Source organism: Chelonia mydas, chromosome 6, assembly GCF_015237465.2.
Source record: "Chelonia mydas isolate rCheMyd1 chromosome 6, rCheMyd1.pri.v2, whole genome shotgun sequence".
In the NCBI taxonomy this organism is placed as follows: Eukaryota; Metazoa; Chordata; order Testudines; family Cheloniidae; genus Chelonia; species Chelonia mydas.
Genome location: NC_051246.2, coordinates 23934176 through 23948420, shown reverse-complemented (window position 1 = coordinate 23948420; position 14245 = coordinate 23934176). Strand labels below are relative to the sequence as shown.

The 14245-nt window shown below is 46.6% G+C and overlaps 1 protein-coding gene across 4 annotated transcripts in view; it reads right to left on the bottom strand.

Annotated features, from left to right (window-relative positions):
• Positions 1 to 477, bottom strand: part of PHRF1 (PHD and ring finger domains 1) — a 52939-nt gene extending 52462 nt beyond the window's left edge. For 2 of the 4 annotated variants that reach the window (XM_037899562.2, XM_043549039.1), the window contains exon 1: positions 220 to 444. The gene's annotated coding sequence lies outside the window, so the exon portion shown is untranslated. Of the gene's footprint in view, positions 1 to 219 lie in introns of all 4 variants that reach the window. The other 2 variants (XM_037899563.2, XM_043549040.1) reach the window with 2 other exon arrangements.
• Between the last annotated feature and the right edge of the window lie 13768 nt (positions 478 to 14245).

Here is a 14245-nt window from a genome sequence, read left to right as displayed (position 1 = left end):
CCCGAGCCCCGCGCGCGCTCCACCCTCCAGCAAGCCTCTCAGGGCGCGCTGCCCACCCGCGGGGCTCCCTGAAGGCGGGGCTCTGCCCGCGGGGAGGGGTGGGGGGAGGGGACGCTCCGAGCGCTAAGCCGGCGGGGCTCTGCCCGCGGAGGGGGGGGGACGGGGACGCAGCGAGCGCTAAGCCAGCGGGGCCCGCCGCTCCCAGGCTCCGTGACTCACCCCCGGAGAAGACCCAGCGCCGCCGTCGCGGCCTCGCTCAGCAAACGCGCCGCCGCCGCCGCTGCGCTGCCCGGCTGACAAGGAACCGGGGGGGAGCAGAGAGGGGGGCAGACTAGGCCAGGACACTGGGGGGGGGACGCAACGGCGCTGGGATCCCCACCCGGAACCAGGCTCGTAGCACTTCCGGGTCACGCCGCGAGCACCGCTTCCCCCACAGGGCGGGGACACAAGCTGCCGGGTTGAACCATCGAGTCTACGGCGGGGATGAGGGGTGGGAAGTAGCGGACCGAACCATTGGGGTGGAGGAGGGAGTGCAGGCTGTCGGGCTGAACCATTGGGAGGCTGTAAGGAGGGGGAGGGTGTATCTCCGCCCTGCCTGGGCTGTGCTCAGCGGGGTTAGGGTGTAGTTTGCCTGTACACATTTAGGGCAGCTCAGTAGCTGCTGAGGAGCATTCCCCCCTGCTAGGGGGAAGGGCTGGTTTCCCCGTCGCGCTGGCTGCCATGTGGGGGGCACACGCACCAATCACCGGGCCCTGGCACCAGCCCCAGCAAATACTAGTGGGCAGGGGAGCCTCTCACCCAGGTTTTGCTTGTCCCACTAGGAGCCAGACACCAACACCTCGAGGGCGCTGCCCCCATCCTCCGTACACCGCCCCTGGAGACCGCCCTGGGCATGCCGTGTGCCTTGCTGCCAGCATCGGGGTGGCGCATGCCAGGCAGGGATCTGCCATGGCCACAGGCCACATGAGCTGCAGCCTAGGGCATGCTGGGCCCATTGTCCACACCGTCATGGGTTCCAAGGCCAAATGGGACCAGTGTGACCTTGTCTACGCTACAAAATTAAGTCAACCTAAGTTAGGTCAATATACAACCACCACAACAATTATTGCAGTTTTTCGTGTCCACACTACCCTCCTCACCAGGAGAACTTGCACTGATTGGGGGCGGAGGGGGGCCCTCACAGCTGGATCCCCCCCACCCTGCCTGCACAGGGCTGACAACTTGGCCCACCAGCCTTGAGGCAGAGGGGCTCCACCTATGAGCCCACGCAGGGCTGACAGCCAACAGGTGAAGTAAGTAACATGTACATTGTGATCCTAACTACATCGACCCAAGCACTACGCTTCTCACGGAGGTGGAGCAGGTCGGTGCAGTGGGTGACTTACATCAGCGGTAGCAATGTTTTTGCTTAGATGCTTGCAGAGTTAGGTTGGTGTAAGCTGCCTTACGTCGACCTAACTCTGTCGTGTAGTAGACCAGGCCTGTGATCATCTCATCTGACCTCCTGTGTAACAGGCCATAGCACTTCCACAACATTATTCTGAGAGCATATCTTTTAGAAAAACATCCAATCTTGATTTTAAATTGGTCAGTGATGGAGAATCCACCACAACCTTTAGTAAATTGTTCCAATGGTTAATTACTCTCACCACTGAAAATTTACACCCTATGTCCAGTCTGAATTTGTCTCACTTCAACTTCCAGCCATTGGATCATGTTATACCTTTCTCTGCTAGATGGAAGAGCCCATTATTAAATATTTGTTCCCCATGTAGATACTTACAAATATTTTGCCCTCCCTTGCTCTAGGATGCTTCCTTCTAGTTGGATATTTCTCCCGTTTACCTTTTCTTTCTTTACTCAGGGATATATTTACAGGCTACAGGCCTGGGACACCAGCAATTAAAGGGCAACACCCACCAACCAAAAAGAATTTACCCATATTATTAAAAAAAATCACCTTAACTTGACTTCTGTATAACTATTGTTCATAGATTTTAAGACCAGAAGGGGCCATTAAATCTAGTCTGATCTCCCATATTACACAGGCCATAGAATTTCACCCAGTTACCCCAGTTTTGAGCCCGGTCACTTGTTTTTGATTAAAGCATATTTTCCAGAAGGGTATTCAGTCTTTATCCAGGGATGAAGAATCCATCCTTCCCTTGGTAGTTTGTTCCAATGCCTAATCACTCTCACTCAAGAAAAAATGTGCCTTATTTCTCATTTGAATTTCTTTGGCTTCCCCTGCCAGCCACTGGTTCTTGTTATGCTTTTTTATTATTTATTACTATTATTATTTTTGTTGCTAGATTAAAGAGTCCTTTTTTTTTTAATTCCCTATGAAGGTACTTATGCACTGTACACTCAACTCACCTGTCGATCTTCTTTTCAGTAAAAGACTGAGCTCTTTAAGACTCTTACTATGTCATTTTGTCCAGCCCTCAATCAGTTTTGTAGCTCTTTTCTGTATCCTCTCCAATTTTTCAACATCTTTTTTAAAATATGGACACCAAAACTTTATGCCACATTGCTATATTAGTCTCACCAATACTGTATACAGAGATAAAGTCACCTCTCTACTCTTACTCACCCTTTTATACATCCAAGGATCACATTCGCCCTTTTTGCCACAGCTTCAAGCTGGGAGCTCACATTAAGTTGCTTCAGAGTAGCAGCCGTGTTAGTCTGTATTCACAAAAAGAAAAGGAGGACTTGTGGCAATTTAGAGACTAACCAATTTATTTAAGCATAAGCTTTTGTGAGCTACAGCTCACTTCATCGGATGCATTAGCTCACGAAAGCTTATGCTCAAATAAATTGGTTAGTCTCTAAGGTTCCACTAGTACTCCTTTTCTTTTTATTAAGTTGCTTGTCCATTATGACCCATAAAACCTTTTCAGAGTTACTGCTTTCCAGGATACAGTCCCCCATTCTGAAGGTATGGCCTGCTTTCCTTGTTCCTAGACTATGACCTTTTATTTGGCTGTATTAAAACACATTTTGTTTGAATGGGCCCAGGTTATCCAGCGATCCAAATCACGCTGTATGACTGCTGTGTCCTCATCACTGTTTACCACTCTGCCAATCTCTGTGTCAACCACACATTTTTTCAGCAGTGATTTTATATTTATTTTCAGATTGTTGATAAAAATATTGAACAACATCAGGACTAGAACCAACCCCTGAAATCCCTAGTCAAGTTAAAGAGACTGAGGCAGCCTTCGGTTATCTTGACCTCCTACCTCAGTTGAAACCTACAAATTGCCCTATCACTAGGATTTTGCCTCCAGCGACATAAACTCAGGATAAGAACAAGCCTTTTTTCCTGGTAAAGACAAGGCCACAGAGGTTGGTGGAGTTCAGATACTTGAGTTATTGGAGATAAGAAAAAACGTACATATTTTAGCTATTTATCTATTTATTCACTGTCCTGTAATTCAGATAGGTCAAGAGATTTTTCCTCAACCTGTCAAAATCATCGTCGTCAGACTCTGGGCTACCCCAAGCATGGAAAGTTTGAACTCCAACCTTTTTCAGAATGTTATGAGCATGTGAAAATGGGAGGAAGGCTTTAAAATTAACATCGTGACATAACTACAGAGATTGCAAACTAGGAGGCATCTAAGATGAAATCCTGGCTCTGTTGGAGTCAATGGCAAAACATGCATTATCTTCTTATTGCCAGGATTTCAGCCCCTGGAATTTTTTTTACCGAAGGAAGAGGATTGTAGAGTTGCCTAATTTTGTGATTTTATCACAATTCTTGTGATACGTGGTATTTTTCTAAAAGCCCAGCTGCTGGAATCTATAGAGCCTGAGAAAATCTTAAGAGATTAATTGAATGCACTCTAAATGCTCAGAAACCAGAAGGCAAAAAAACCCCAAACCCCGCTCAAAATTAAAAAAAAAAAAAAAAAAAACTCTTGTGATTGTTTAGCCAATTTCATGATTTTTTGGGACATGACTAATGATTTTTGAATGCCTGGGATTGGCAGTACTGGGAATGACAGAGGGACTATGGTGAAAAAGCAAGTTAGGATGGTGAAAAAAACAAGAATGAGAAGCAGACTGCTGCTTATAAATGTTTAGGTCCTGGTTTTATAGGGGTACTACTGAGCACCCACAACTCCTACTGAAGTCAACTGAAGATGCAAGGACTCAGCACTTGTGAAGTTTTTCAAAGGGCTCAGCGGACAGCTGTTCCCGTAGTGACATTATGGCCAGATTTTCAAAACAGTGGCACATCCAACGTTCTGAGCTCATGCAAGTCTAGCCCTGATTATGGCGGGTGCTGAGATCGTTTGAAAACTCTGGCCTTAGCACGTTCTAAAAATTCACGGTTGAGGGTACGATAAAGGAAACAATAAACTAGCTCCACCACTAGAGGTTGCTCCTATACTCATTAAGAACAGCACACCCTCCTATCTGACTAGCCCGCTGACGATGTGTGTTATCTGCAGTGTAGCTGTAGCTCTGGCGGTCCCAGGATATTAGAGACAAGCGGGGCGAGGTAATATCTTTTATTGGACCAACTTCTGCCGGTGGGAGAGAGACACGCTTTCACGTCACACAGAGCTCTTCCTCAGGTCTGGGAAAGGTCTCCCAGCCTCACAGGACAGGGCATTTTGTTCCATGGGCGCTGGGTATAATAGACCAGGGAAGGCTTAGCGCTGCCGCTGCCATGGTGGTCCCTCCCCTTCCCCGAGGCCCCCACCACCTGCTGCTACTGCCTGCCATGTCTCCTCCAGTCCACACTCCACCCCGCTGCTTGCCGCGTCCCTCCTCCTCGGGGACAGGGGAGTGAGGAGGGACGCGGAAAGCCAGCGGCGGGCGGGGGGAGTGAGGCGGCTCGGCTGGGCGCTGGGGCCAGCGGCTGGGCCAGTGGCTTGGCTGGGGGGGGAGGGGCCTTCAGGGGCAACTGGGCCCAGTGCTCAGGGGGCTGGCCTGGTGCTCGGGGGGCCAGCGGCTCGGCCAGGGGAGGGCCTTCAGGGGCGGGGGAACTGCCGGTGCTGGGTCTGGCCCGGCACTCACAGGGGCGGCGGGGCGGCAGCTCTGCCCAGTGTGGCTGGGATAGGTGGGCCAGGGCTCCTCCGGTCCCGGGGAGGCCCCTCAGGGCTTCTCCTGTTACGGCTGGTGGTGGGAAAAGCAGGGCCGACGAGCTAGCCTTCCCAAAGCAGGGGTTGACCTGCCGCCCATGTTTTGTTCCACCTTGCCTTTTGCTGCGACACCAGGAGTACCTTTCCCAGACCCGAAGAAGAGCTCTGTGTGGCTCGAAAGCTTGTCTCTCTCACCCACCGAAGTTGGTCCAGTAAAAGATATTACCTCACCCACCTTGTCTCTCGTATCACAGTTAATAGAAGGGAGAAGCCTTGTGCTATTAATGCTCAGAGCCAGAGGAGAGAACGCAGCTGTTTCCATGCAGCCAGAGACTAGGAACTAGGCAGGATGAAAAGATTTGCTGATGACCACTCACCTGCTGGCTGCATGCACGTCTGAGAGAACCTAGGCAGTGCTCAGCTGACCTGTGCTTCGCTGCACTTACGCATCCCTGAGACCTTCAACTCCAGAGCAGCAATGAAGGACATAAAAGGATGCTGCAAAAATATGGTTTTAACAACACACTGGAAACCTGTGACCAATATACAGTGGGAGTTCATCCCCACCTGATGGGAGTTCACCTGAATAATAGAAAAGAGCAAAACTCAAAGGCTGGTAAGCAGTCTGTCTGCTGACACAGATACCTCAAGGTGCTTACTTTAATGGGGGTTGCCACACTAGTCCTGATTCTGCTTTATCAGGGTTTCCCCCGACCCTGCGAGCTGGGGAATGGGGGCACAGAAAAAGATAATACAACAAGGCAACCTTGCATTCCTCCAATCCCCCAGCTACCTCCCACCTGGTCGCTTCTTCATAGTACTCCAGCACCCACCTATCATGCCACTAATGGTACATTCTCCAGGGTCCCCACTGCATTAACTGGTGGAGGGAAGAACTCTACTGGGATTTATGGAGGGATAGCTTCCCTCCTGAACTGGGCTAGTTCAGCTACAAACAAGAGCAATCCTCTTCCCCCTCTAAAAACATGGGAGGGAATGCAAAGAAAATACAATGATAACACAGACTAAATAGTAATATCATAGGTGCTGACTCTGTGGGTGCTCCCAGTGCCTCCCACCTGCCGTCGGCCTCATTGGTCAGTGCCGCCCCCCAGCACCTCCCGCCCGCCACGGATCAGCTGTTTAGCAGCTTGCAGGAGGTGCTGGGGGGGAGGGGGAAGAGCGAGGGTGGGGTGCACTCAAGGGAGGGGGCAGAATGGGGCAGGAAGAGGCAGGGCAGGAGCTTGGGGGAAAGGGTGGAGTGGAGCAGGGGTTGAGCACTCTTTGGGAAAGGACAAAGTCAGCACCTGTGAGTAATATCACACTTCTTGCCTCCTCCAGGCCCAGATTCAATGCAGGCAGTGACTCAGGGAAAGGCTGGTAACCCTTTACCATGACATCTGCTTTGATGGTGTGAGTGTCTGGCCTCTGCCTCACATGATGCATAGTTCAGAGCCCCATGTAGGACAGAACATTTCAAAGCAGTTATTGGAGCAACTAAACAAATATATAGCAGATGCAAACATACATTTGATACTTATCATAAACATTAGGCATTGTGGGATAAGAGCTACAGTTGCAGTGTGATTCTCTAGTGTAGATGGGGCTTGCATGGGGCTGCAGACCCTTTGCCTAAGGTCGAGATTCACAAAGGTATTTAGGATCCTAACTTGCATTGAAATCAATGGAAGTTAAGAGCCTGCATACCTCTGTGGAGCTGGGCCTAAGATCCCAAGATGGCTGTTGCACTGTCAATGTACTAACAGTTGACCATAGAAGGGAGAAGAATTGGCAACAGGATATAGAGCTTCTGGGTCACCAGCTTAACTCCAGGCTGGAAGTTTTTACCATCTGATGGTTGATGCGCAGGATGTGAAAGGAGTTTGGTGGTGTCAATTCTTGCCCCAAGCCTTGATTCAAAGCCCACTGAAAAGACTCCACTGGCTTTGGAGAATTTTAGATCAGGCCCCCAGCTGGTTCATCAGGCCTGCAAGGTGTCAATACTGCAAAATCCTCTCTTGTGTAGAGCCAGCCTTTTCAGCAGTTGCACCAGGAAGGCCAAACAGAATTTCCCTCTGATTCCCTAGAAGTGATCCTCTCCCACCTCAACTAGGACTCTCATGGTTTGTTCAGTGGATAAACAGAGGACTTCATCTTTCTCTAACCCCATAAAGATATGTAACCTCCATCCTGCACACCAAAAAAACCTGACTATGGTTTGGTGAATCTCATTTTGAAAGGAAAATGCTGGTATTTCTATGTATAGATGAAAGACTTGGAAGGAACTCCTTGTGCCATCTAGTCAGACCCCTGGCAACAAGGAGTTCACCATCAGCCTATCAGATCTCACTCAGAACACCTCTGAATTTACTGTAACTCCCTTGTCAGACATCCTGTTTCTCTCTCTACTTGGGATTTGAGTTGATCTCCCACACCCCCGCTATTATCTCTCATTTACTAATGAAAGTGGCCAGTAGCAGCATTCCTATTTTCTAGCAGATGCACAGAGACACAAAACCAGCAGGGTAGCAGCTTTGCTTAATTTGTGTTTGTACTGTAGGCTGTGTTATCAGATGCCGTTTTAAACAGCAGGCTCTTTCTTTATTTACAGGATTGACGCCCACTATCTACAGAACTAAGTAAATGAAACAAGAGTGAATCACATCACAGGGGTGTGGATCTATATTGGTTTCTTTATAGTTTTATCACTTTATCTATACCCTACCCTCTTTCTCATTCTCCCTTGATTTTCCTGTCCCAGGAGCTGAGGTGTTTGAGTCAATTGCTAACCATGCTCCTTCCACCATCAGATTGTTTTGCTAGAGAGTTTTTTTAACCTAGTTAGCTAGAATGGGCAGGTGAGGATTATGCACTGTAACATGTCAGCCAAAAACATTTGCTGAGGTTATCCTGATAAAAATTGTACAAAAAGTCATAGGAGTTGGGGGTTCTGGCTTCATTGTAATGGGTCTCCGGAGACATGTTACAGAAGGGAAAGCTGAAATTAACATAAAATAACTCACTGGAAATAAAATTAATAAATACACAATATAATATATTAGAATATTTAAAGATTTTTATATATCTTTTTTAAGCAATCAGGTTAGTTCCTGGTTGAAAATTTGAGATTTCCCTCTCAAATCTGCTCAGCTGATCTCAACCTCAAATGTTTGGATCACCTGCTGGGGAAATCACACAAGTAGGGAGAAAATAATTTTTCCTGTATTATTTCATCCTCTACAGTCTTCTATAGGTCTTTAAATCTTGACAGTCCATTGGAAAGGGGAACTGAACCCACATTACTCATGAGTCAGTCAAGAAAACTGCCCTATCTATTTATGAAAAAAGGAAGCAAAATAAAGCATTGAATCTGTGAAATCTGTAGAGCAATTACATACAGGTGCACGCATACAACCAAGAAACAGGCATGTTCCAGGGCCAGCACCGGGCTGGCACCTTGTCAGAAGTTGAAGAAAGAGAGAAACAGAATTCCCTTCCCTCATGATACAAAGGTAGCTAAGTGAATGTGTCAGTGTATTCTGTTATTTTCTCACTGGTCTGAGAGAGAGATGAAGAGAGAGTGGGGTAGAGGGCTGCCTTAAAGCAACAGCCACTAACCACTGTACATTTTAAAGAAAAACAAGCCCTTCATTTTGAAAATATTAGTTAAACACTGTTAGGATACAATATGGAATTGCACAGTTTTGATACAATACAGCATTTGTGGCCCGCTGAGAGAATCATTCTTATTACAGGAAACAGGAAAAGTCCAATCCTGGTCTCTTTTCACTAACAGAGCAAACAAAATAATTTTGTTCCTCTTTGTTTATGCCAGTTCTGGTACCAGTTTCACCTCGGCAATGACCCTAGCAAGGAGAGAGGCCATGCTGATTCCTATCCTACAGTATACCAGAGGAGGACATCTTCCATCATCCCAAAATGTGATCATCTTTAAAAATAAATTTCATCTTTTGCAAATTCTTAGTTTCAATGTGTTTTGAAACTGAGCTGGAGACAAAGGGCCAAATTCTCCATTTGGGTTAGCAAGTACTACTCCATTGAAGTGCAGGGAGGTACTCCCATGAATGTCCCAGAGACTAAGAGCTAGATCCATCTCCTCTTGAAGTCAGTGGGGGTCTTTCAGTTTACCTCAGTGGATACAGAACTGGACCTTAAAAATCACACCTCTTCCATTTTCCAATATAGCAGATAGAGCTGTTTGCTCATTGAGACACTGCTTCTTTCCATATTGCTGTGTGGTGTCTTGGTTTCAGCCCCTGCTTTACACTGTATGTTTTCAATATGAGGCACAGAGATTTAGCTATGTGCAACACTTACTGTATTAACAGTGGGAATCATGCAGCTAAGCCACCCAGAGCTGCTTTGAAAACACACTCTAGATCTCCTTTGCTTTTCACCTAAGGCTTGCATCCAGATTTAATAGGATTTCATTAGCACAAGGGGGCCTCCATCCCTGATTTGGGCCCAGGGGCACTGCTGCAGTATAAAGCAATAAATAAATAAATAATAACAACAGTTTGTAAGGATAACGTTTTACATGAGAAAACTTTAGATCTCTCATAGCACAAAGGGAACGAAGTGTGTCTTGGAAGTTAAACTAACATCGGTGTCAGATTTCAGTGTAGCAGCCGTGTTAGTCTGTATCCGCAAAAAGAAAAGGAGGACTTGTGGCACCTTCGAGATTAACAAATTTATTTGAGCAAAAGCTTTCGTGAGCTACAGCTCACTTCATCGGATGCATCTACTAGTCCACCTTGACTCACAGGAAAGGTTGAAGCACTTGTGAAATGTAGCCGGTGGATGAAAAGTATTGCAGAAAGAGGGAAGGGTCTAGTAACTCCAACACCGAAGTTGTTAACCATAGTCAGAACTTAAGTCATGAGTAGGGAACACAGCAGAGGAATTGATCAAGTTGGCTTTCACATGATTCTCCTCAGTTCCTCTTCTACTGTGTTTACAAGATCACCCAGGCTAGACAAATCATTGCTTTTGCCTTCATTTCTGAATGCATATATGGATCAGGATTAGATTCTCCAGTCTGGTTCACAGCAGCACAAAGTGGCCTTAAAGCCACTTTGAGAAAGGGCCAATGGAGAATTGTCCCTGCCCAAGGGAGCTCTGCCCATGGAAAGCTGTAGGACTGTCCCAGGTTCAAGGTGTGGGGCACAGAGAGGGTAGGGAGAAGGGCTCTTACACTGGGGCTGCGCAGCTGTGGATCAGGAAACAGCAGCCAGCTTTCTAGGTTCCCTTTCCACTGTGCTCAAGCAGAACTCAGGCAGGATGGAGAATCAACAAACTCAATGTACAAAAACAGGGCCAAAGGTAACCCTGGTGCAAGCAAGTGGCACTCCCATTAACTTCTAAGGAGATTGCACCTGCTTATATAAGTTGAATTTATCCCCCTTTGTTAAGCATCCAAAAAGAATCTTAGGTCAACCAGTCACCATGGAATCATGTGATGCAACTTCCAAAATGATGCCAAAAGCAAATGGCCAGAAAGAGCCAAGTTTGTGTCCTGCAAAGTAACTGCGTAGGGCACCATATCAGTCCCTGCTTTGTGGGTCCACTCTATGGCCTCCCAAGTCAGAGCCTGCACACCAAAGGGCCACCAGTGAGCACATGTTCTTCAGCCATCTCTGTTCCTTTAAAGTGCTATTAATCCTGCAGATTCCCTTATAGTGTGCTGCACTCCGTGGCATTCATCCCCATGGTCAGGCATAGGCCAGGTTAATAGTATCAGCTGTGTTTTCAGCATAATGCTGCAGAGAGGAGGACAAATGGACAGGTGCCAGTCCCCCATAAGATGCTGCTAAATGAAGCTGAGGAGGGAAACTGAGTTCCCCAATCACCCCACAGTGTCTTGCTTTAGCTGTCAAAGCCCTCCTGATCCTCCTGATGACGAGTGCCTTCCTTGACCCCAGTATTCCATATTCCATTCTGACTAGATTGATGTATTTGTAAGATGGGCAGAGCCTCGGGCAGACGCCTCAGATCCATACAGCTGACTGCTCCCAAGGCCCAGAGATTGCCATTATCTGCATTGTCACACAGAAGTACACACCCCTCATCCTACCCCCCAAACTGCCCACACAGTGGAGAGTCATGGCATAGATGTCACTGCTGTTAATAAAATCACTAGAAATGACATAGGTGGTGTCATGATGCTTACGTACTCCGTAATATGGTAACACCCTGTCAAATCGAAAGCTCTGATGACAGTATTTCTGTATAATATCTCTGTAAACAAAAGCTAACTCTTGTACGGATTGTTTCAGTTCTGATGTTTGCATGGCAGGGATTTGTAAACTTGTTGAAGCCTCCAAAATAAATAAAGAGTTAAAAAAAAAGAAAATGTCTTTGCTGGTTGGAGTGCTGGGTGGGCACCACCTCTTTCAGAGGTACATGCAGTGGCTAGCACCAGTTCTCTGTATTACAGCACGTGATATCTTTAGTGTTACAGAGTGAGTAGCAGCCGTGTTAGTCTATAGCCGCAAAAAGAAAAGGAGGACTTGTGGCACCTTAGAGACTAACAAATTTATTTGAGCATAAGCTTTCGTGAGCTAAGCTCACTTCACCGGAGCTGTAGCTCACGAAAGCTTATGCTCAAATAAATTGGTTAGTCTCTAAGGTGCCACAAGTCCTCCTTTTCTTTTTGCAGAGTGAGAAAGTGGACTTTGGCTTCTGACTAAAAACCACCTATTGTCTTCACCCTGTGGATTTGAACCTACTCCAAGCTCTGCTCTCCACTGTGTGTCACGCACAGCTAGGCACTGTGATAATTAGAACGGCAGCTACGTTCTCCTCAGAAACCCCATCCTGGCGAGTTCACATCGTGGCTGTAACATTTATCTCTGGAGCAAAAATTAGCAAAGACAACCTAGTTGGGATGGTGTAGTGAGCTAAATGTCCAAGTTTGAAATCCTGAGAGTCCCTGGTTCACCTCTCAGCAGTGTTGTCTCAGCCCTTCATCTTTCCAATGAAAATAAACTTGGATCTGTGCAGATTCCTGTGTAAAAGCTTTTAACCTGCAACCTAACCACATGCCGGTCTATAAAGATCCATGGCATTCTTCGTAAGAAAAAGAGCTTGTCCGAGGACACTTAAACCACCTGTCTCTTCCCCTTACTGTTGTGTTGTGTGCTGATTAGTGGAGGATAGTTTGATCATAATCTGTGTATTGCTGTGAATGTTCTTGACACTCCCTGGCAACCTGTGTGAGCTGATCCCCTGTAGTGATTGATTTACTAGATGATACCTGCTTGCCAGCAGCTAATGGAGTTCCTCAAGAGGTAGAAGATGCTGAAGCTTTTGTTTTCAAATCTTGTTGATGACCTCTGCGGGGGGATCTTTACATTTTCCGCAAAATTCTCAGTGAAGTCAATGGACCTGATTCTGATCTCACAGTGCTTTTACACCCATATAACTTTGTTGACTTACATGGCATTACTCTGGATATACGCCAGTGTAAATGAGAGCTGAATCAGGGCCCAAGGGAATTTTGCTTGAGTAAGGAATGCTGAATAGGACACCACATATAAAATATAACCATGGAAATTTTAAAAAAAAATTAAAAAATGCTATAGCTGATTCTAAGCCAGGCAAGGGTGATAATATATATAGACATTTATGAGACTTAATCATGTTTTTATAATTCAAAAACTTCTCTGAAGTTTGGGTGGGTGGCCATTTTCCTACATTTAATTAATTTCTCACCAGCTTCGGCAGGGATTGCCCAAACTTTGCCCAGCTGAGGGCAGCACTGGCAACTTTACAAGACTCTAATGGTCAAACTGAATTTGCATAAAATGGAACAGAGCCTCCCTCATTAGTACTACAGAAAGGTGGTCTGCAGAGTGCAAGACCCAGCATGCCATGCTTCATCTTGATCCTGAAGACCACCACTTAGCTTTGCCAGCTATCCCAAAAACTCCAGGTTCAGGTTGGTTGTTGTGATTGCACCTCTGACAGAATGCTGAAGCTGCCTGCCAGAGTCTACCACTGACTCATTCTGTAACCTCAACTAAGGTACTATTTGGGGCTTAGTTCATCTATCCATAAAAATAACCCTGGTATAATATAATTTATTTCATAAGGGTGTTGTTAGGCTTACGTAACTCTTGTAAAGCACTCTTGAGATTCTCAAGTGAAAGATACTATGGAAGTGAAAAGTGCTACAATTGCTGAGAGAACAGCATCAAAACCCCATTACAGAGAATGTATCTGACCCTTCCAAACCTTCAAAGGATTGTCTTATAATTTGCCCATCCTATTTTGGGGGAAAATGCTAACTTCTTTGGCCACACTAAAACCTTGAAAATCACCCCAACCCCCTGCAATGTGTCATTTGTGCTCTTCAATAGAATCATACAGACACAATTATATGTACTGTACAATTTCCCCATCACGCTTTGTTGAGCATCACCAATATGCTTAGTGGTAGGAGCACAGATATTGTACTGCAAACACCAGCCATGCAGGCTCCAAGGATTTTTACAATCTCGTGGACAGTCCATATAGCATAGTCACAAAAATTTATCAGATGACCAGGGACTTGAAACTCCCCTCATCAAGTGTTGTTGTTATAGGATTACTTTGAAAGATTATTGTATTGCATATTATCAGTACTGTACAAATTCTTCATGCCCTCTTCATATATCATCTGCACCAGTTCTCCCCCCACCCCCATGTCTGCCCTAGTTCTGCAAAGCCCATTGTGTGCAATGGAGTATTGGTACAATGCATACAATGAGCTCGGGGGCGCAATGCAAATAATCTACACCGTACCGATTCTCCGTGCAGATTACTATGCATTGCACTTTAAATACGATTCCATACGATGTGCTTTGCGAAGGACTGGTACTGTGGAAATCGGATGCACTATCTTGCACTGTAAAAATCTCTCCCTTCCCCGCCTCCTCTCCAGAGGACAGGTGGCGGAGGTGATTGCACGTTACTTTTAATCATTAGCGCTCAACAGCCCCCAGGCACAGGCAGACACGCACTCTGCGCAGACAGGGGCAGAAGGCTACAGGCCGGCAATGGGATGTGCAGCTCAGGGCGAGCGCTTCGCCTAGCGACGCTGCAGCCAGCAAGGAAACTTGCACGCGCAGCGGCAGGAGTGACTC